This window comes from Gavia stellata, chromosome 23 (assembly GCF_030936135.1).
Source record: "Gavia stellata isolate bGavSte3 chromosome 23, bGavSte3.hap2, whole genome shotgun sequence".
Lineage (NCBI taxonomy): Eukaryota > Metazoa > Chordata > Aves > Gaviiformes > Gaviidae > Gavia > Gavia stellata.
Genome location: NC_082616.1, coordinates 11,349,849 through 11,374,581, shown reverse-complemented (window position 1 = coordinate 11,374,581; position 24,733 = coordinate 11,349,849). Strand labels below are relative to the sequence as shown.

Sequence of the window (24,733 nt, the reverse complement as noted above, 5' to 3'; positions counted from 1 at the left end):
CTCGGGCGCCGCGCAGGCGGGAACGTCGGGGCTGGGGTGGGAAGCGGGGCCCGCCGGCGCCTTCCTCCGAGGGGAACGGGAGGTCCGGCCGAAACACCGCGCAGACAACCTCCCGTGTCTGGAAGAAACCGAGAGGAGACATCTTCAGGAGAGAGAAACTTGCTCAACCGCTCGTATCAGTTTAAGTCAGCCCCCTGAACAGATCTGACCATCTCTTTAAAATTCCAGTTGCGCAACTTGCGCGGGGAAAAAATGGCAGCTTGTTCGCAATTTAACTAAAATGGCGTATATTTGGATGTAATTTCCACCCACACAGCTACCCCAGTAAGACCAAAAGGACTTAGAAGTCTATATTTAATACTCTTGCAACATTATTATGGATTCTCAACCCACAGGTGATTTATTCTCCCACGTGTGCCTGTGTAAAGAGATTATTAGTTCATGGAAATGTTCAGAGCGAGCAAACTGCAAGTTCAGTGAGACACAAGAACTTGAGGAAGAGGAACAACAACTCTCCTGTTACTTCCGTTCTGCTACATAGGATGCAGCGGATACAAAGATGCGTATTCGGTGAGCGGTCCCATGAAGCAGAATGACGGACGCCCTGGCATCGGGAGAACCGTGGAATCATAGAATCGTTTCGGTTGGAAAAGACCCTTAGGGTCATCGAGTCCAGCCGTTACCCCAACACTGCCAAGCCCAGAATTCCCGAGTGGGCTCTGTTCAGCGTATCCGAATGCGTGGAGGCGGTGAGGGGGCAGCTATGTTTCACACTGCAGAGGGAAGAGTCTCTAGCATGGAACTGGGGTTAGATCTCCAGCATGCAGTCACTTCCCAAAAAACAAGATGGCAACGCACAAGTGGAGGGCCTCTGAGGGGTCCCAGCACCGAGTCCTCTCTTGTCTCCCAAAACCAGGCCAGATTCTTTGCATGAACTGTCTGAACCCAAGTATCTGAGTGTGGGGTGGGTTGTTGCTGCTATTTGTATTGGGAAGGCTATTCTAAAATACCCCGTTCTCTAAATAACTAGAGACCTCCTTCTAACTGCCAGTCTTAACTTGCTCAAGGCCAATGTACGTCCTTTTCCCACTTTTCCCTTTAATTTCAATTGTTCTTTTTTCTGAATTTTAATTTCTAACCTGCTTGAAAACATACGCTTTTTCCAGCCCTTGCTTTCTTAAGCTAAAGCTAGAGAAGCTCTGCTGTCACCCTTTCCCTTGCTCCTCCAAGCAGCCTTTCCCAGCATCCGATCCAGTCTCAGTTCAGGCAGTTCCAGATGAGATTTTTTTCAAGGATGTACAAAGCCACCAATATTCCCTATCTCTACCAGAAATGACTAGAAGGAATGTGAAAACTATTTTTATAAATACAGTGAAGGTGACACTGTTATCCCGATGGAGATAAAAATTTCACAGCAGGTGAATAAGCACGTAACAACCTGTGAGGTCTTTAGACATCATTCTTTTCCGCTAAGATTTTGTACCTTCTATTGAGAAATTATCCATGTATATTTTCAAGTCAGCCCTTTTTACAGTGATATAAGGGATGTTACAGTGGCAGCAGGATGGATGGATGAAGTTCCATGTATTGTTAAATATAAAACATGGAAGTTCTGGCTAAAACTAGGAATAGAATTTATTGTTGTGTCTCTGTTACAGCCAGTGGACTACATATGCATAAAGACAGAACAGGCTCAGTGGCTCCCATCATCCTTGCTGACATTTATATTACACTACTTAGGGCAGAGTGTAACGCAGCGTTCAGCTCAGTCAGCTTAGGTATCAACCTTGAGCTTCACCCAGATGTCAGTTACCCCTGAATGGTATTTTTGACCTGGTAGAAACGGTGGGTCCTCCTGACATGGAGGATCACAGCCCTAGATCTCTGCTGTAACTCCAGTACCAGCAGTTCCACTTCACCGAGCCAGTAAGTCATTTGGTTCATCATTTAAGACACAAACTGACACCTTCAGTCTTTTTTTCCCCTTGTCGATTGCTATGTCTACCCGGCGTCTTACACCAGCTGCCACAGTGTAAGTGCATGCAAAGAAAATCTTAACGATACTTCCTCTCTTCCTACCAGCTAGTCAATTTGGAGAACGTACATGGGGGAGAGCGCTCCATTCTGGGTAACGTAAATTCTCAGAACATTTTTACTCTTTGAAGAAGCTTAATATATTAAATTGCATTAAGAAATGAGTAACAATCTGATGGTGGCTTTTATCTGAGAAAACAAACAGGCCAGATTTAATGACCTTATCGATGAATAGAGGTCTGTGATCTTCAGTGGCATTTTACCCCATTCACGGTAGATGATTAGCATGAAATATTTTACTAAAAGGATGATTCAGGTTTTCTGAGTACTCATTTATTACATACCAGGAAAGTAAATGGACTTTTATTTTTGTATTGTAAATCTGCACGTTTTGTATAGCAAATAGAAATTCTTTGATTGAATAAAGTCTTTATAATTTCACCAGCCAATCTATTTTTTGCATCTCTTGGTTAAACAAGAAAATGGAATTTTAACGTTCCATTAAAACATACCCTAAGGCAACAAGGTACTTTTAAAAATTTGTAAAATTCTGACTGCAGACACAGCGCTGAAACTAATATTAACATATCTAACTGCAGTGATTTTGGTCATCTACAAGTAGGAAAAATCTATATATAATTTGGCTGATTTTATCAGAATGGTTGTAAAAGAATCCATCATCAGTTAAAGACAAATGAAAGGGGTTTTTATGTAGAGAAAGGAAGTGACTAAAGGTCTTGGAGGGAAACAGGAAGGGAGTTCCAGATAGCCTGAGCAAGTCAAATTAACAAGCGAGAGGAAAATACAGCTCTCCAGTACTGAAACTATACTGCAAAACACCCTTTCTTTTAGCTCTTTGGAAAAATATTTTACGATTCTTATATGAAGATTGTCAACAAGTAGGAGTGCTTTGCAGATACTCAGCAAGTTAATTTACAAACGTAGTTTTCATGAGGTGTTTTCATATAGTGAACTTAGGAAAAAAAGCATTCAGCACGTGAAAGAGAAACACCAGTTGGTGAATTTCTGAATTTCCACAGCAGTGCTGACAATGGCTATGTACTGGTTGGATTTTTTTCTGTCCACTGTGACCTTTTGCTTGATCTTACACAGAAGTAATACGATATCACAGCATATTGTAGACTAGGAAAAGAATTGTGGTGGGACAAATGCAATGTTATCACTTCACAGTGAGATCAAACAGAAAAAAAACATTTGGTCTTAGATAGCAATTTAAAAAGATGGAGTTAGAATTGCAGGGACAGTTGGATTTCTCAAAGTACAATCCTCCAGGTTTCAGGCATCATGTCTTTATCTCTGGAAGGATAAAACTCTGCATTTCTTTCGTTTTCAGATTATGCCTGTGCTGCAGTGCCTTGGGCATCAAGCATTATTTACCTAGCAGGTTTGCCTTCATTTGAACACCTGCTGTACTTTTCAAGATCAGTAGTGGGATATTGTGACAAAATCACTGCTTAGTTTATTAATACAAATGCAGCACATGGAGGGAAAAGTGTTAAAGCAATGGTACAGAGGGATTACTGTCCCTTGATGGTAACTCAGTCAGGTTCAGCTTTATCAGAATCTTCTGTGGGGCATGCCTTTCAGCCTGCTCCTCTGCAATAGTTAACATTTTCTTGACAGTAGCTTTTTAAACCTTTTATGTTCTTTAGTGTTCCGGGCACTTCTATTCTGGAATTGTTTCTAACGTCCCATAGGCTGACTTAGAGACAATTTTTCCACTTTTTTTTTATCCCCCCATCATCACCTTGATAAATCAAACCAGTCCATTTCTACAGTAAATGTCCTAATAACCATGTCAATATACAGTATTCTGATTCAGATCTGTCAAAAACATTCTTTAAAACTTCCTTCAGCCAGCCAGCCCGGTGCTGAGCCAGTCCATCTGCATAAATGAGAGTAGTTTCGGGACAGCTCTAAATTACACCAACTGCCATGAGTGTGAAGTTGCCATTAGCTCTAGCGTTAATTTCCTAGATCCGGGTAATTTCTTCCTAGGCCACAACTTGGTCTGTTTAAGCTTTCATTCAAAGGAACCAAAGCTGATGCATGGCATTAAAAATTATGTTACAGCAGTGAACAAGAATATATTTGCTCACCATTCAAATATACCAGCATTTTAAGTGAATGAAAGCAATGACTGATAATACACAATGCTCTCCGGCAAATGAGACTATGACGTGAGGAATTGACATCACTAAAACTGCACGGGAATCCACTGTTAATTGGATTTTGGTGTGACTACTCTTTCCCTTGCAAAGAACCATTAGGTCTTAAAAGAAAATGCACAGTTAAGGTACCAATTTTACATCTTAGAGACGTTTAGGACCCGAAGCAGTGGGGTCACTGGGGTCACACCCAAAGAAGGTGTTTACACTGAAGACAGATGAGACCTCTGTGTAAAAACCTCAAACGGTTCCTGTAGCACTTCCATGTTCCTGGATAACCTCCTGTCTAAATACTGACCCCACTGAAGGCTGCCTAACTTCTAGGACAAGTTCCCGACAGGCAGATAGTGTGGATTTAAAATAAATATTTTCCTTGAAGTCCTTTCCTCTCTGCCCAGTCAGGGGAGTGAGGGTTGGATGCTCTGAGGGAGCACGCAGTCAGTCGGAAAAGTCCTTAAGCGAAAATAAAGACTAAAGACTTACCTTTCATTATTACAGTGATGCAATATATTAATAACAAAATTGAAACAAATGTGTCCATTCACACATTAATAATAGTGTATTAGGAAAACAAAGCCATGGGAATGTGGCAGAATGATGTACACTAAACAATTGTTAATACTACTTTCTAAATTCATCAGGTCACTGTAGAAAATTTAAACATACAAGAATGTGAAGTCTTCTGAGACTCTGTGAGTATTCCTAAAATTTTCTAAGGAATCAGAAAAAATGATGAAAATTTTTCAAATTACCCAGAATACAGGTAACTCCACACTTCAGGTTTCATATTGCTACTCTTCAGCCCCTCGCATTTTTAGGAAATACAATTAAATTATTCACTTACCAGTTTGGCCATAATACTTTACACTCCCGAGGAACATAAGGATCACCAGCTTCCTTGGACCTAGACACAAAAAATCCATTCTCTGTTAACACCTCTTGCAAACAGATCAAGGTGATACCATAATTACTTTTTCTAATTCATGTACTCCCCTCTTACTTTTCATTTAAACATGAATGCTTAAAATCAGTATCATTTAGATCTCAGCATCCCTAAATCTATACCCATGGACATGTCTAAATTCAAACTTTTCAGCCTTAATACTTAGCTATTTTTTTAGGGTTTTATTATAGTTCTGCACTTTTATGTGAACATCCCCTGCACGGTAATTAAAGTAACGAACCAGCAACATTTGTTCCTTGTGTGTCTGGGGGTTCGATGGAGGGAAGAAAGTCCATTGATGCCCAGTACTGACATACTTGCAACCTTCAATTCCCAAGGAGTGAAGAAAGGAGGATGTGCTTATAACATCGCAAATTAGCGCACAGACAGAACAGTTTTACAAGTGTAGTTTTAGAGCAGAAACAGAATTTGGATGGCATGTTCCAGGCTCAGAGTATCTAACCTCTCTCTAAATCAGGAGTACTCAACCTCTGTTTTCTTAGCTTGGAATGTACATGTGACTGAGCTGAATTAGCTGAACAAACCAACTGAGGGAAATATGTTCCCTGCATATTCAGGGGAAGAGGCAGGTAGCAAGAGCTGATCTGGCAGCTCCACCATTCTGATTCCAGATGTTGACATAGTGATGCTACTAGCTCGGTGACTAGAATTTACAACTCCAACAGCAAGAATGAACCACCTGAAATCACGGTATTTTATCTACCTTATTTTAATAGCTTTTTAAAACTTAGGAATTCAGAAAAAGTTATACTAATTTGGAATTCAAATTGGTTTGCTTTTTTTAAAGGAAAAGTGCATATAATTTGAATTAGAAATAATTTTTTGCTCTTTTTATGCATTGATATTTACCCACTTAGGAAAGAAACAGCCTGGTAACCAACATACAGGGTTATTCCCTTGGCTGCCAAACATGCCTGAGGAGTAAACAGATTGATAGTAGCAACATTTTCACCATTACTGTAGAGGAGGTTGATTGCATTGCTACTGGGACTATAAAACTTGAATATACAAGCAAAGTTTACACTGGAAGCAACAGTACTGATTTTAAATGGCTCACATTTGAAAGGTACCAGCCCACCATCTTCTAGCACTTTGCTCACTGCTTAATAACTTGTGCCTTGTAACTGCTTTTATCAGACTGCAGCAGCGGGAGTCTTCACTTGAGTTATGGTGGTGTTTTGGGGTTGCAGGGCATTTTTGACTTCCAAAGACAGAAGGTATGGCGGCTTTGGAAGACACCACCAAGACTCTGACTGCTGCTGCTTTCTTATGAGTGTTTAGGGAGCGCTTCCTTTTATCTGGGTCAGACAAAGATAGGACAGCTAAAAAAATTTTCAACATGACTACCCTGTTTTCTCAGTATCACATCAAGCTGATCATACACTGAAGCCCTTCATCTCCCTCACCCTTCCCCACATAAAAGACTCCAGCTTTTGAACACTTCAGACAATTTCAGTTAACTATGGCAGTGGCAGAAGATTCAAGGATATTAAATTCCTGATAGTTTTGTAAAAATCAGCAGCTGGCTAAATTACAGAGAGCTGACAAGCTCTCCTGTGGAGAGGGAGATGGGAGAACTTGGTTGTTACCCATTCCATTTGGGAGCCATCAGCTAGTATGTAGTTTTTACAAGCGTGTCTGTCTTTTACCCAGATGGCAAAACCAAAAAGGAGGATAAGAGAGATGTGAGAACGACTGAAGATATTCCAGGACAGAGATGCAAACGATGTAAGACCTGAAGGTACAGGAAACCTGAATTTGCTAGTTTTACTGGTTTTGGAACTAGTTTCTGACTGTTGTAGATAGAGATGTATTTTAGGTGAGTCATGCCAGAGGAACTGCAGTGAAGGCTACCTAGGTGCAGCCACAGTTTCGGCAAGGACAGGAAAAAAAAGGGAGATAAATCTTGTAGGCTGAATTCTCTCTGATACATACTGTGAAAGGAGCAGAAACAAAAGGAAAAGATCTTGAAAAAACAGCACATGAAAAAGAAGTTACATAGGGCTACTTTATTCCCCAAAGAAAGTTGAGGTTCTTCAGACTTTCTAGGGCATGATGTTTGGCAGGTATCCCTTATTCTAAGCTTTTTTGAAATGAAATTTTTTTCAGAAATATTGAAATATTTTTTCAAAAAATATAGTTTTTACTTTTCTCATTGTAACTTGTGGAAAACTAACATTTCAGTAAAAACTGACTACTTGAATACCATGTAACATCTACTGAAATTACTACTTAATAGTAGTAATAATAGCACAGGCTATTAGCTAAGAGTAATTTGTTTTATTCCATCATGTAGAATCAGGTTGCTAAACAGTGCAAGTTTTAATGCATGAGCCTAGAAATAACTGTAACTTGACTGTATCCTGGGCAGATATGCCTGAGTAAATTGAAAAAAAAAATCAGTTTGGCTTTAGAGGTAGCTAGGTATAAGTCACTTGTTTCTCATCCAAATCTTACCCAGTTTAAACTTTAGAAAATAAAACCAGAATTTAGAACTAGCAGTCTTTAACATTTATCCAACTAAATTAATTCAACAGAGTTCTTGTAAATTTTGCATTGAGCCATTGTAATGTTGAACAGATCTCTCTGATGGAGCACGTTACAACCTTCCTGAAGTTCATCTAGATGAACTAAGATGGCTGATATAGATGAACTAAGATGGCAGGCGGTGTCTACCCTCAGAAACTTATTTCATTCTCCATTTCTCTTTGCAATTTTTATTTTTACCTAGTCCCTGTTCACTCAGATTTTTCATGAGAATAATGACTTCCTTAAAATTTCTTTTTTTTCCAAAATGTCACCTGAAATCAGTTTCAAGCTGCTGCTAAAAGAATAAAATCTGTGTAGTCTGCTGTAAAGCCAACCTCACTGAGTGATGACGAGCAGCTTTTTCACACTACACCAGTAGTAATTTCTTTTACCTAGGCTATAATCTAGAGGAGGAACAAGTTAATAAGGCATACAAATACGTGCATACTTATAGGCTGCCACTGAATTCACATCGATTTTATTTATTCTTTCAGCATATTGTATTTCTTACAGTGTAAAACTGTTTTGTAAGTATCCTAGTAAAAAAGAATGAACTTAAAACAACAGGCCTATTGATTGCCATTTCAAATAAATTCTTTCAATGGTGAGAAGACAGCCTCCTTGTTCCTATTAGTTAAATCTAAGAATTCCTCCATTTTGCTCAATAGCTGTGTGATCACAGACCATATACAGGCAGTTTCTTCATACTTTGGCATGCTCATGTAACTGATATGATGGTAGGATGTACCTCCAATCACTCATGTGGTCTCTTTTCAGCACTTATGCAAGTGCCATGCTTACCTTCTACTCTTTTCTCAGAGGAATCCTCAAATTCAGTCCACTTTTAGACAAATCCCCTCACCAGATCATCACTGTCATCATGTTGCTGCTCATCTGACCTGGTTTAGCCCTTCTTATAGCTTGAAGTTCGTACAGATGTTCAATAGTTGTACTGAGCTCTTTCTTTGAAGCAAAGTATCCTTTATTTTTCTTCAAGAATATAACAAAAAGAAAGATTGTAAGACACCAAGATGTATATGCATTTTATATTAACTAAACGTAACTCTTCATCAAAACTTCTATCCTGGCTTTTCCGTGAAGCGGGTGATGGTTACTACCTCTGTAGATTCAGCTTCTCTGCCCTGATCTTAGGCACTTTTTTTTTTTCCTGTGGCTGCCCCAGGATGCCAAACTTGTAAAAGTAATTTATGTATCCCACTGTGGGATAAGAGGAAAGACAGCTGGGAGCAGACAAAAAGGGATGCTAAAATGGACTAGACCTCCAGCTGCTGACCCACAGAATAGGAAGATCAGCACTGGCAACTGGCAGTCTAAAACTATTAACTTTAGTTCCCTCAGACTAAAACAGCCCAGGACTGGTTACTTCTTACTTCTTCATATAGCATCCATCTAACCGCAACCAAATAAAGATAAACATATTATTCCTAAAAATAGTACAGGATATCATCTCCCATATTTTTCAGAAATAGCAAGTGCTATTTGAACTGCTTTAACAATATAATCGGGTGCCCCCGTATAAATACATAGTATATGATACATTGGTTCGATTTTAGATCATTTTATGGCCACTGAATGCCATTTAACTTTTTATTGCATTCCTACCAATATCTAATTTTTAAACACACTGTGTTCGGGATTTTGTCTTCCTTTCTGCTTGGACATTTCAGTTCAAATTACGGATATTCCTTCAGCCTAAGTATTTATGCGTTTATAGTTGTGTGTGGCATATATATGTATGTATGTATAAATGCGTATGCAAAATGTGAACCAAAAAAGCAAAACATACTGTCTCTGGCCTGACCGGCTGTTTGGCTTTAATTAGGTTCCTGTTCACCCTATGGAGTGCTTAGGCTTCCCAGTCAAGTACCAAGGCTCACTACATTATGCAATGTACTGGCATGTTACGAAGTCGATTCCTCCTACACACAGTTCACAAGACACAATACAACAGGTGGATGAAAGACATGTTTGCGTGGGGGTGTTTTGGAAAAATGAGGTAACAACAAACCAAAGAGGTCAGTGGAAAAAGAGCAGACAGTTTGCTACTTACCATTATTGGTTAGTTGATTTCTCTTGCAGATGTTTTGGATTTGCTTGGATTTCTAAGACAGATCTAGGAGCAAGCGAGGAAATATATATGCATTGAGAAAAAGGGTAAAAAAAAGATCTCCAGTGAGCTAAGAATAGCATCTCATAATACTAAATTTAGATACATAAGCAGACCAGAATATAACAGCATATACAGGCACTATTTACTGTATTGTAGCTAATTGCACACACTTCTGTGAGTTCTCATCACTTGTAAACTTCTCAGGCAGAGACTACATAATCTCCTATTTACATAATCTCCTATTTACAGAGTGTAACACAACGAACCCACAATCCCAATCACAGCCCCTGTATGATACATAGATATTATAAATACCTTCTGCCAGGATGGGCTTTTTTTTTCTTTTTTAATCAGATTTCTCACAACTCCACAGACAGGCCAAACACGTCAGCTGGAAGCACTGCTGAACCAGGTGCTGGTAACCCACACTGCGGAAGTTCAGAAGAATCATTATGCCCGTGAAGTTAATGGCACAATATACAGAACAATTTAATTTCCCATCTATTCTGCTTCATGTTAGGCTTCATGTCAGCACATGACTGATTTGTTTTAAAACCCTTTCTGACTATTGGCAGCACACAGATGTGTGGGATATGTGTATGCAATGTTTGTAGCCATGTCACCTGGGGCAACGTCATGTGGGATTTGACAAGATAGGCAGGTTTGGGTTGGCAATACTTGGATAAGAAACCCGCAAGATTATTGCAAGAGATAATGTTGGGTGTTTGTGTTCTCAGTGCTGCTACACAGAAACTCTGACACTGCCATAAGCTGTGTGGTACTCTTCCAAAAATAATGGCCATCTAATACAACAAGCATGAAGAATGGCTGGCTGTTCCTCTCCATGTGTCTGAATGAAGTAATTTTCTCAGCAACGCAATACTGAAGCTAAGAGTTTTGGGGCTTGTCAACAATGGTTGTGTGAGGAAGAGTTTGAAATGGCAAATGAGAAAGGTGGGAATTTGTGCGCAGAAACTGCGAATGATAGCTGGGCAAGCTCCCAGTGCTTTGCAGCCTGGATGGGAGGACAAGCCAAGCAGTGTCCGTGAGCAGCAGCTGGAGGAGAGAGAAAACAGGCAGAACAAAATGGAACCTGTATCCCTAAGTTTTTGAAAGAATGGCCTGTGGCCAGACATGAGAGGGTTAGGAAAAAAAGAGGGAAATTAATCATGAACCCAATATAGAGAAGTTGTAAAAAATGACAACAAAAAGGAAAGGGCAAGAAATCCCCTTTTCTAGCACAAAAATAGATGAGGCAGAGAAACAGTGAAAAATGTAATTTCAGGTTACCTTGCTGCACTGAATGTTTTAATAGTTTGATTCAGTTCTGTTATTTGAAATGAAGACAGAAGAAAGGAAAGGGCATAAAATCCTCCTTACAAGCAGAAAAACAGATGAGGCAGAAAAACAATGAAAAATCTAATTTCAAGTTACCTTGCTGCACTGAATATATTTATAGTTTGACTCAGTTCTGTTATTTTAGATATACATTTAAGCCTATATTATTTTCTACTCTCCCTTCTCATTCAAAAATTATTTCTAAGGATCAGTTTTTCTCCCAGGCATGTGCTTGTAAGTGTTACTACAGTGAAATGCAGTTTATGGATATCTAAAGGCAAGAGGACTAAAATCTGGTGCAGGATAAATCGAGAGGCAGTTGTTAACAGTGTTTTTAGTATGATGAGGACTGACTTTACAGCCTGACCTTCTATTCTGCTTGTTCTAATTATATAAAGATAGTAAAATAGGAAGGTGTTACCCTAAGTTAGACAATATTCTGAAACAATCATGCATTAATTTAATGAATAATAACAAATGTTAATCTCTGCATTTATGTATTCCACTCAGATTAAACTTCTTGTAGACTATGAATTCATCCTCAAATGACTCTTAAGCAAAAAAAAACACTCACAAATAAAAGCTGAAAAGACATTTGAATATATAATAAGCACAACCTTTATTATGATTAAACCTTCAAAGTGATTATGGCATTTTAGAAGGATTCCACCTAAAACCTAGAAAGCACACTAGAGCTGGGTAAAAAAAATCAAAAGGTATTCCAACTTGGAAATGAACAGTTCAAGAGATGCAGCTATTCACCTCATCACTTCTTCAGCTGAAGTAAGTAGGACTCCGATATAGCCACTTCAAACCCAGAGACCGGTGTGTTGAAGTGAGAAACACAAGTGAGCTAAACTGGCGAGAGTTTGGGAAAGCAACATGAACCACAGATAGTGGGGGGAGAAAAGGACACTTAAAAAGAAGTTGGTATTGTCCTAACATAAAGTTACCAGTATTAATATAATCCTTAGTGCTCATGAGTGTTTGAAGTACCACAAGAATAGATCTGAAACTCTGCTGCATCATTTTGAGAACTGTGGATCGTGGTCCACTTTCTGGGCACACAGCAGCCCTGCAGAAATCGTCTCCCCCTTGTTTCTCCAGAGGGAGCTTTTCTTCTATGCGGCTCTGCAGTGTAAGGAGCACAACCTCATTCTAAGAATACCACAGCCCTTTGTCGCAGCTTTACATGTTAATGACATTGGTAGACTATACTATTTTCAAAAGGTAACCCCAGAAATGTGTGAAATCATGCAAGCGTATGTTTGCTTCTGGGAAAGTGAAGTGATCCTTAATTTTTACCAACCTGGGTAAAGATTAGCTCTAGAGAGTTCATATTATGTATTCAAGAGAATTGTCACTAAAATCAGATCCAACCTGCTTATGCAAAGAGTTATTGGCTTAGATCCTCAGCTTGTATAGATTCAGGCTGCTTCATGGAAATCAACATGCTGTTGAGAATTAGTGTTAGCTGAGAATCTAGCTTGCTACCGTTAGGCTTAAGAGGTTCAAAATTAACTAAATGAAACATGGGCTACATGAAAAGCATAATATCAGAAGATACGTCTGTGCACAATAACACTCCAAGCTAAAGTCTGATACCAAATTCATCACAGAAACATGGACGTGGATGGGACCATCTGACTCCAGAAGTCCGCCTTCCCGATGTTTAGTCCAGAGAGGTCAAAATATCATCCACTCTTCACATATCCACATACCACAAGCTAAAAAATACTTCCCAATACCCTACCACAAGCTTTCAGCCCACAGCAAAGATGAAAAGCTAGAATATTTTTTTTAAATCAATGACGGTAGGTCTTTTCACAGACAAACTTTAGAAATACTGTACCTCCAAAATGAGTTACATTCTGTTGCCTGTTATTGTCTCTAATGCCCTGCAGCAATCTTCCTCTGTAAATTTGAAAAAAGCAAAACCAAACTGTGTTTGGTTTTACTGCTATTGTTCAAACTTGAGCCCATATTCCCACTACTTTAGTAATACAGTTTCTATTTAGGATGGTATGCAGCACTGACACCAAAGAAATCAAGAGACGGATTTAGTAGGACCATGCTGTGATCTCAGGCTGACAAAGAACAAGCCATAAAAGGGCTCTGCAAAGTCTAAGAAATCAAGAAAATAAATCCTTAATGCAATTGTTGTTTATATTTTTTTTTTTTAGAACTGTATACTAGGTTTTGTGCAACATGCATTTTTAATGATATCTGGCCTAACTATTAATTGTGTCTTTGAAAATAAGTGAATGTTGCCACTCCTTGTATTCTTCAGAAATTAATGGAATGGGATGTACCCATAAAATGATCTTTAACTGCACCCATTTTCTTGTATCTGCAAATTTCATCTAATCTTTGTACTCAATTCTAAGCTGAAGATGCTCCTGAATAAAGTCCACATATTTCTAAGAACAAGCAGTTCAGATATTTCTATTCTAGTTACCACCATACCACAAGAACTGAAATAGCATCAATTAAAATTGTCATTGACCTCTTCCAGAGCACTGATATAAGTGCCATTCTCCCTGTGTCCCAGCTGCTTTTTATGCAACGGGGTATTTGATTTCCTCTGAACATTTGATAGAAAGATTAAACTGTCCAATGTTTCCAATTAAAAACAGTTTGTGTTCTATAGTGGATTTAACTAATTCATTAAATCCCTCGTTATGGAACTCCTCACAGCACTATTTTCAGTTCTTTTCTTCAATCTGTAAATTTTTCACTTATGGATCTAATAAAATCATCAGGAAGCTTAAATTTCATTCATATGCCAAGTATCACAAAGATGTAATTAAAAATCATTACCACGATTCCATCTGCCACTTCTGTGTGTTGTCAGTGCACCTGACTCCTCTGTATGCAGAGTGTTAAGAATTCTGCAAATTAATGCAGTATGAACAGAGAAAATGTCCGTGTTATCTAGATACAATTTAAACTCTGCATTTCTTTTACAACATCTCATACTGCTCTTTCTCAACCCTAGGAATCTCTGGTCCAGTGCACAACCCGTGTGCCTTCATGGGAATGAAATGTTTCTCCTCTCTTTTTGGGAATATTGCCAATACGCTTCCTTGCCTCTTTCGGATGCGACTGTCCTTCTTCATGTCTATGTTTTGTTCAGTTTAGATCAGCGTAATGTTAGACCCTTTCTGCTGATGTGTATGCATGCAGAATTAATAGACTTCATCTACTACAAAAAGATATTGGCAGGAGTTTTGTTGGCAGCAGACAGAGTAAGCACATAACTCCCTTAGTGGCTTAGTTACCCTGGTTGCCAGCCACATTCAATATTGGCCTCAAGGTGCTTCCTCTTGACCTTTAAAGCCTTGTGGAATCTCGACCCCAGTGCTTTCTCCAAGGCAGCAATTCCCTCACCTTCCCGAGTGCCAAACAGGCTCTCCTGAGTCCTCCCTGTCTCACCAGCAGGTATACAAATGTGCCCAGCTAACTAGGAACTTGACTGCATTTACCGTCTTTCTCCTGCAGAAATCTCCAGCCTACTGTGATCACCCCAGTTACATAGAGATTGTACTCAAGATTTTTTGCCCTATTTTTTCCCCAAAATGCAGGTTCGGCATCCAAAGGTACACTGAAGTCCTTTATTTTTATGTAAATGCTATATCTGGTTGTTATAAATTAAAATACAAATTGAAGTTGTCACTCTTGGTCAAACTCTTCCCTTAACAAAATAAGACCGAGATTTAAGAAATAGGTGACAAGCATGCACTGATCCTCATGGCAATTCATGTTACTGGATGAAAAGATTAAAAATAGCGAGCACTCTTTAGGATAAATCAATCCACGTAATCTACCTTTATTTCAATGCAGTAAAACTTTCTATAAGTACATCATGGTTGTATGCAATACGTAATTCCATGACAACACCAATTCCTTATTCTTTTGACCTTCACATCCATGAATAAAACTATAAGCACTCTAATTTGTTTGTATACCAACTAACAGTGCTTGTATATGTGTGTTCCTCTTCACAGTGACAACCTGCCCTATCTAGTATCCAAAACTCTGCTTAGTAGCAAAGTATTTGCTGGACTGGACCTAAGAGCAGGATTTATATATAGAAAAAAAAAATTACTTTAAGAAAATTAGGTTATATTCTGAAAATAAAAAACAATTTAAAACAATTTATAGCCAGCTTTGGGGGGAAAGAGGTCTAGATTATATTAAGATGCAGTAGTTACCTGAATATCCTTTCTGCCCTATGACCCCTTTGGCCTTTATGGCACTTGCCTCAATACTGCCAATAGTAGCAAAACCTAGCAAGTGACAGAGTTTGCATCTACAGTCATAAATGCATCTGCAAAACAATTGTATGCAAACATGTAGTCACAATTGCATTTCAAAATACTATTCCAAGAACCAAACTCAAACTAATTGAAAAGACTGTTTAAACAATATTCAATAAATATGTTCACTAAAATAAGATTTTTTCTTTCTTTTTTATTTGCTTTCTGGGGGATTTGCGTATCAGTCCTCCTACAAAAATGGTTTTCATAGATAAAAATTTTAAGCTTCTTTTTAACCAGTCCATCCTTCAGCTTCCCAGTAGAAATTCATCTTTTCCAAATATCACCACTTGGGAAAAAAACTTACAAACATTGTTTCCAGAGATACGCATAGTTGTGTTTGAATGGAGGGCATAGCTTGTGGTTTTACGACCCTGGTTATACCTAACAAAGTACTGACACAGGCCTGAATTGCAGAAGGCTTATTTCTGAGCATTAAAAGACAGCCTAAAATGAGAAAGCTGATCCTGGCCTCTTTTCTTCTTACTGGAAAGCTTGGCTCAACTCCAATCTTCCCTCAGTTTAGGGATTAGTTAACAAACTACTTGCCAGTATAAGAAAACAAAATTATTCAGCCACTTTACCTTTCCGAGATCATTTTCCTTGAGGTCTGCTTCCTAGTCTTACTCCATGTGCCAGCACTTTCTGCGACAGTCACAGGTTAACATAAAGTGAATGTGATAAAAACCGCAAGCGATACCTTCACTGTAATTGCTGCTACAGGTACACTGTAATTGCTACAAATAAGCAATCATTTTTATCATAGTAGAAGAAGGTGTGGTTTAGTTTGCACTTGTCAGAGGGTCTGTAGGAGTTTTCACAACAGAGAATCAACACTGCTTTTATTTTAGCAACAGGAGCTGTTCAAGTGATGGTATTTAAGGAATGAGGTCACATATTCAAGCTGTTTAGATACAACAGTGTTCAAAGATGTCAGTCAGGCTCCAAGTAGATAAAAAGTGCATCAGCTTATCAGCCAGGCATTTCTAGTGCTGCTGCGCTTCTCGCATTTAATAAAGCAAGGCATGCAAAGTGAAATCCATCCTGGCACAGAAAGATGCTTCTGAAGCCCTTTACACTATATAGCACGGTTAGAAAATAAGAATTACAAGACTTGATGCATGTCTCCGAAATCAGTGTTTTTACCTGAATCAGTAGTTTTTCTCTGTAGTAGGAAAGATTTCAGTATGACAGATGTTGTAGCAGGAAATCCTAGGCAACAAAACACATTTCAATTACTATATTGGTGAAACTTATTCAGTAGTGTAAAGTACTAATCTGACTTTATAACTTCATCCAGGTATAATTAACTAACATGGAAGATTTGGCCCAAAATTTTTGGCCAATGGCAGAATATATTTGAATGTTCCCATGCATCCATAGAAAGACCAAAATCTACTCCTTTATCCCTGCACAGACTCCCTGCTCTCCAAAGGCTCCCACTGGATATTCTCCTTCCTTTTGAACTCTCCCCATGGGGGTGGGGGGGGAGAAGCACAGAGCTTATTAAGGAGCATTTACATTAACATTGGTTGTACACACAAATTTCACTCAGGAAGGCTAACAATAGTGAGTTAGTCCTTCAATTAATGTAAGCTGTCATGGCAACTTTTTTGGTTTGGGTTTTTTTTGGGTTTGGTATTGTTTGGTTTTTTTAGAAGCATTGTGGCATTACACTGAACATCCATGTTGAGATATGACAGGTTAGAGGTGACAAATGCTTAGTCTCTTAGACTCATCCAAGCTGCAGAATTGTATGAATGCTAGAAATGTGGTTTTCAAGTTCAAATGGGACTACCTTATTACACAGCATCAAGGCTACGTTAATAAGGATTCTGATGAGCATATTTTCTTCAAAGTTTTTGACCAAAACTCTCTTATCTGTACAATACAATGAACATCTCAATAACCTCCCAAACAGATGAAACCTATCTTAAGTTGCCATTAAGAAATTTTCAACCAAGGTAATTTACTTCCATTATAACCGACTTGTAGGGTACTAAGAGCATTTTACCACTTCATTATTTCATGTTATCAAAATGCTGAGTGATCTACGTTGTTTAAATGTCCCATTTCATGGCTGAACAAAAGCTATCAGAATAATTTTACATATCTGGTTCAGAAAATCTGCCATTGCTTCTTACAGATGGAGTTCAAATAGAAACGAACGATTGAGTCTATTTCAGCTATTTAGCAGATATACTAGCAATTACAAGTGTTTCTAATTTTCTGTTAATTGAAGGTACATTACAATTGTGCTACACACTGTACTTATTTTGGCCAGATCCTCAGCTACAATAAAGCAGCAAACCTTAATTATGTTAATTAACCTGTGTAATTTAGGCTAACTGAATATAACTGCCTTCAGGATTTTTCTATATTTTTATGCTTGGCCATGTTAATACGCTTGTTTCTTGTGAAAAAGCAGAATTACTAACTGTAAATGCAAACAGAGCAAAGTCCAGAAGATTGAGCCTAGAACAACCTCTTCATTTCTCTGCTATTTTTGGGAGACATCACACAACAGCTTTGAAAAGAAATACCCCAAAACTGGAACGCATTGTCATCTTTCACTCAGCTACTGTATATATTACCTCACAAACCATTCTTCCCTTTGACAGCCGCAGCAGACCCTTCTCCAGTTTGAGCTTTTGCCAGCAGATCTCTGAAAATGGTGTCAGGGAACCGATTTAGCCGAGTCACGCAATGATGCTGAGTAACTCTGATCCTCACTGGGAGTCATTTCTGCTGCTGCCACTTCTAAGTCATTACATTTTCTGAGGAAGTAGCCTTCTCTGCTAGCTCAAACTTTCTTTGCTACATCAATGCTGATTTCAAAGTCTGCTTTCCAACTTTCAACAATAAAGCAAAACATCCAAATAAGTTCCTTTGGGGAAAGAACAATAGCCGATCCCTAGCCATGACTTACTAAATATTTCTGCCTTCTTTTTGTTGCTTTTCTTTACACAGAAGGAGTCAAATTCTTTTTTAAAATCATATGTCCAAATCCTCAAAATGAAACATTTTTAAAAGCAACTTCTGATCTCACTTCAACACTCTCTGCCTTCATTCCTTTTGGCCCCAACATCTTCCTCTTTTCCTCTATAGCTATTTCCGTCTTTCTATGCTTGTTTGCTTCAAACACATTCTAGTATTTTTATGGTTTTTAAACAAAAACGTATTTTAATTTTTTATTTTGGGAAATACTGATAAAATTCATTGCTGGATAGTAAAGGGGACACACAGCTTTGAGGTGACATCTTCTCCCCCAGCCTTAGACTTCAGACTACCCCAACTCCTTAGAGAATCTTTCCACTGAGCTCAACAGACATTAAATCTTCATACCTTGACTTCACCATCTTACAGACACATACAAGGCACTGTTCTGTACTGCAACATGCCTTACTGTTCTTTCTGGCTTACTTCTAGAGTAGTAAACAGCAGAATTCATTTTCTATCTACTACTTACCTTCCTTTGTAAACATAAAATTTATCTCCATATGTTACTAGTTAAACCAAGTCAATTTATTAAGACTGTGAATTTCTTACTCAGTGCCAAGAGAGATGATAATGAAAAGTCATACTGCTCTGTGCATACAGCTTGGTGGAAAAGGGAAGGAAGGTAGGGAAGAATGACAGCTCAAAGCTGTTTGATGCTTTCCATCAAGCGCGGCCTACCTATTGAAAGCGAGTGCTCTGGGAGGCCACTTCCAAACGAGAGATACTTAGAGATTTTGTTATTTTACAGGCAACTTAAGCCATTGTGCAATCTATAAATACTTGTGTCCTCATGATTAGGTAAGATCGCTCCATACTACATCAGGTTTCACATGTCACTCATTCTATATAGGCTGCCAACATTTATGTTCTTAGACCAATGAAGTCTTCAAACCATAAGCAGTAGCATCTGAACCCTTTAAAAAAAGGATATATAAGCATAAGCCAAGGAAGCAGCAGTCATAAGAAGCTTTTTTCAGCTCTGAAAATACTAAGCCATGCTCTGCAGAGTGCTGAAATGACTTCTTTCTCAACCAACCTATGTAATGCCTTTGCAACACTGGCAAACCACAGATAAGCTTTCTATGACAGCTCCTTTTTAAAACTTCACACATCTGTGAGAGTCCAAGTAGCTGATCGGTGTTGCGCCACTTCAAGTTTTGGTCAGGGGAAATTCTCTCTCACTTGCAGCGTCCTCAGTGTTAATCACCTCCTCGCAAAACAAAATGTATTCCTTTGGATTGAGCTTCAAATTGACAATAAGCTTATCACAGACTATTAACAAATGTAATGGGTTTTGTTAAAAAAATTCACACATACCAGGATATCACTTAGCTCTAAGAAACATGCCATGTAAAGTTCTCTCAAATATTTCAGATGTACCAAGCCAAAAACTGTAGCTTAAATTGTCTATACATTTACCCTTCTGTGAAGGTAGGTTTCTCTTTTCCATCCCCCCATTGTCCTTCACACATTTTCACCTGCCAAAGCACATTTTTAAAACCAGCACTGGGGCAATTTCTTCCCATAGACACACCGGTAGGAATCCCCAATTAAATAATCTCCGCATTCTGTCATTCACCACAGTGGAGCAGCATAACCATACAGGGCTTTTGGAGGAAGTTGATGGATGCATCTGTTTGGGCACTCCACATACTTTGAAAAAGGCGCAAATCTTCTCAGGTTCTTCAGCTTTGAAAAAAGCTTGCCTGTATTAAAAGGGGTTTCCTTTCCTGCTTTATAGCAGGCCTTACAGCCTCACCAAAATAAGGACATACTATTGATATGGACAGCACTTTTTTTCTAATTGAATTATAAGGTTTCTTTTTTTCCCCTATATAGACAGCAGTATTCTCAGTTCATGAATCTCCCTGATTCTTTTTTCAAGATTTCAAAAGTGAAGTATTGACCCAACACTTCCTACAAACACCGTGACATTGCGTATGCCAAGGTCTCAGCAAATAAGAGTGCAAACATGGGACATCAAGGAACTTACTCCACAGAGTTTTCCTTGAAGTTGGAATTACTTGCTAAGCCTGAAGGATAAACTAAAATTTTATGTTTCTTAACCTTATCAACAAAAAAGCTGTTTGTTTTACATATTCTAGACCATGAATATCTGGAAATCTGAAGCCTTCTAAAAATGCAGATGGTGGGCTAAAACAATGTAGAAAATGTGAGGGTTTGCAGTCTCTTCTCTCTCCATGATGTTTACACAGCATGTTTGAGTGTGCACAGTTGCAGCTGCTTAAAGAGGAGCCAGGTAGTCATGATGGTTGCAGAAACTAAGTGTCCAGAGCCTGGTAGGTCACAAGCAATGAAGCTAGCCACGTCTAGTTACTGCCTTGGGGATGAACAGCATTGGGGTAATTTTTTCCCATAGATGCCCCAGTAGGAATTCTCACTTGGTAACTGAAAGGTCTCCTTGTTACCTCTTGGTCTCACACGGTTACAGTGCAAGAGCTGAGCACAAACCCTATAGATAATGACTAATCATCTAAAAAGATACCATGCTGATTTTCCCAGTGAAATGTAGCAGCTACAGAGAATCCATTTACAGCCTGTCAAGGATGGGTGAAAGAAGGAAAGGAAAATCACAAAGGAGCTAATTCTTCATCTTTTTTCCTTTTTAGTCATTAGTCAGAGCCCATTAAGCCCAGCTACAAGTCCCCTATTAAGGACAGAAGACCCCTGCAGATATAACGGGGAATTTGAATGTGAGGAGGCCCCCTTGCAGCAGTCTGTGCAGTGCCATCTGCCCACCACCAACTTACTGTTGACAATGCTTCATTATCGTGAATATCTTTGATTAGGGATCTTGAGCCAGCTGTGCCCTCTTGGTTTGAGTCTTGCAATGTGTCACTGCAGCAATACAAATATAGCCAGTCCATTACTCTCAGGTTGTCTGACTAAGCAGCTTCTGGCTGAGAAAATGTTCTGTTATTTCACCACTGGGACCAAATTTTTATTTCAGATATAATCCTGCAGTCTTAGCATTTCCTAGTTACGGCTACACTTCTAAAAATCCAAGGACAGACTTGGCCCTTACTGGGTAAACACTAGTGAACAGCTCAGAAAGGAATCCACAACTAAGCCTCTTTTTTTCATTCTGAGAATTAACAAAGGGATGACAGGACACACAAAAATGGACAGAAAACAAAATGTTAAAGATACTACAGGATCAAATTCTATTCTCAGTAAAATATTAATTAGAGATGTTCTGCAGGAATTTACTAAATCTCGTACTAAAACTACTTGTCTTTTCAAGGGTATGAAGAAATATTCAGTAACACTGAGTCAAGTGTTCCTGGTTAAAAGACTATATAATATAGCAGTAATCCCACATGCTGTAATTTTAATACAATATTGACTGATGCTTTGGAACATAATTCATAACTTAACGCTAGGTTTTTATTTGTTACGTAAGAATATGGGAGTCAAGTTTTCAGGAAAACTTCCTGACATAAAATATATTAACTGCAGAAAGGTTGCCTCTCAGGGTGGTAAATCTGGTGCCAAAAAGTAAGTAACTTTTTGTGTGTATGGAAATAATGTGGCAAGCTCTTGTAGGCTGACTACAGATATCTCCCTCGTTACATTCTGCACACACTCAGCTCTATACTGCATGAGCTGTTTTTGTTTGCAGATGACAGGGTTTCTCAGCAACCTAAGCATGTGAAGTAGAAACAGCATGTGTCAATAAGAACAAAGCAAAAAGTCAGTCTTGGTTTCCTTTCACGATTTGGTAGTTTTCCTTTCATGCATTTCCCCTACTATGTTTTTTGCCTGCAGATTACCCAACAATTTTCAGAGCTCGTCTCAGGTGCACTCCTGCTGCGTACACAAAAATGCCAAAAAGAAAAGGGGAAATAAAGGACATAAATATAACTACATAGACAAAATGGTTCTGCCTCACATGCAACTACACAATACACACAAACAGATCTAGGTCCTGTTCTATATTATTGGGAAAATCTCAAATCTGATGCAGTTTTAGGTCTATTGATAAGCAGACTTGCAGCTTCTTAGCTTAGCTCTAATAGTCATCGCACCTGGATATTATGCGCGCTTCTGAGTAATCATACTGGTTTCATCTGACCCAAGAGTGGATAAGTTAAAACGGGTTCTAGTGATCAGTTTTGAAGTTCTGGGAATATATATACTAGAAAGCTATTTAACCCTTTTTTTTTTTAACGGTTATGTCTTGGGGTAGAACCATTGGTGTCTCTGGCCACATTTGACTGCAAATAACATTCGTCGGTACTGATGTCATCATATTAATTAGCCTCAAAAGGCAGCCTCCTAACTGTCACTGAGAGCTGCTTCTTCAACATCACTGAAATTAATTATCTTTTACATCAAGCCTCAAACTGATAGGCAATGAGGTGAACAACAAAAAAAACGGCCCAATGTAGCCAACATCAAAGTGTTCTCTGTCATTTATGCTGCCCCTCTTCAGCCTAGGAAAAGCAAGAGCAGCCTTGAGACTCAGCACTTTTGGGAGGGACCAGCAAGCTATCTAAACTATATTCACTTACCAGCTCTAGCTTTGTTTGCAGAAGTTGAAACCAATTGGAAAACAATACCAACAAAAACTCCTCGCCGCTCAGTTCGATTTGTCCTCTAACAGCTTATCTTGGGGAAGGAAAGAAACTTGTTGCTGGACACCCTTCACGCCTTCACAAAAGGAGTACAAAAGAAGGAAAGAAATCGTGTCTCAATTTCACTACTCCCAGCAAGCTTGTGTCCTGCATACTGTCAATCCAGTCCTGAATATTTATATCACTACCAGTTAACAGACTGTGTTCTTTCACAAACTGCCAGCCAAAGTGATTTCTCACAGCCAAGCAGCTGCTATTCTTCTCTGTCCTTTCCAAAGGCTCAAATTCACAGTCACTAGATAGAGAAAGATCAGGCTAAACAAGGGGAAAAAATCACGTGTTCTTAAGCCTCAAAACAAGAGAGCAGACAGATTTATGCACAGTCACAAGGATCAATGGCACAAGAAGCAACCAATTTTTTTGATCCAAGATCTTCTGGAAGAGGAATTGTATTAGGAGGCTCTGTAGAAATAATACTAACATTTTGGTAGTTAAGTCTGTGAAGAGGGTGGTTTGAGCATCACAACAGAGATGACATTTAGCTGGCCACACGTCTGCCAGCTTGAAGGGATCAAACACTGCCTGACAGAGGAGATGATGGATTTCAGAACAGTACAGGAACTCTAACTCAGCACTTCCAGCACACTGGATGTCACCCTGATTGTTCATCTAACATGTTTGCCACATGACTAAAGAAATTGGGATAGAAATTCTTTTTGTCAGTGTCATTCCTCTATTTTGTCATCTCTTAAATTACCACATGACCTGAAGGGATAAGTGGCAAAGTTTTAAATCTGCAGCATCTGTCCCACCCTTTCTTAGCAGGATGGGGGGACTATAACATTGCACTAGTAATACTTGAAGAAGTTATCTTGTAAAGAGAGTCAGAGACCTATTTTGTGACTCATTCATCAGACAAAGGCTAATTCAGCCTGTTTACAGTATGGAGCTAGAATCAACTTCTCAGAATGCTTTGTTTCCAAAACGTTCCTCTAATTGAGGCAATTTACTTATCAAGGATAGTTCAATTTTATTTTAATAAACTGTCTTCTGAAATTGTTATGGAATTGCCTCATGCTCTGCAGAAGCAGGGTTCTCCTTACTAATACCAAATACAAATCTTGGGATGTTAATTTTTATTCCTCTCCTAGGCTGTCCACTGTTTTTGATAGTGGGCCAGACTCAAGGACATCATCACTCAAAGAAAATCAATTTTCAGATAATCACATATTCATTTTCCTATTCTCTAGCATGGTCCACAGACTCATGGCAGTAGCATTTTCACAGGATTGTGACTCCAAGGTGAAGACAGGATTATCTCTGAAATGTGATCCTTGAACAAATAGATATTATTATATATACTCTTCATTGTTTCCTGGACATTGAAAAACACATAATTTTGCTAAAACTGAATGACTAATATGAAGACTTTGAAATGCTCATACCATACAGTTCAGAGGAAGTTCCATCAAAAATAAAAAAGAATGAAAAATATGACTCCTAGTATTTTTGTCTCTACCAATCAAGCCTTCCTCCAGCTGGGCACACTGATTTACCCCTGCAAGTCGGTATTTTCTTCTGCCACAACCAGCTAGATCCCCTCTTCCAAGACACATCAGAGAACTTCCTAG

The 24,733-nt window shown here is 38.8% G+C and overlaps 1 long non-coding RNA gene across 2 annotated transcripts; it reads right to left on the bottom strand.

The window, feature by feature from the left end:
• Positions 1 to 22: 22 nt before the first annotated feature.
• LOC132319052 (uncharacterized) lies at positions 23 to 23,222 on the bottom strand. Of its 2 annotated transcripts, XR_009484435.1 has the most exons (9): positions 23,040 to 23,222; positions 21,276 to 21,363; positions 16,651 to 16,716; positions 16,089 to 16,149; positions 10,163 to 10,275; positions 9,788 to 9,850; positions 8,518 to 8,706; positions 5,068 to 5,127; positions 23 to 118 (listed from the first exon to the last, which is right to left on the bottom strand). It is a non-coding gene; the product is annotated as an uncharacterized LOC132319052 (long non-coding RNA). The 2 variants fall into 2 exon arrangements; XR_009484436.1 differs by lacking the exon at positions 21,276 to 21,363.
• Positions 23,223 to 24,733: the final 1,511 nt, after the last annotated feature.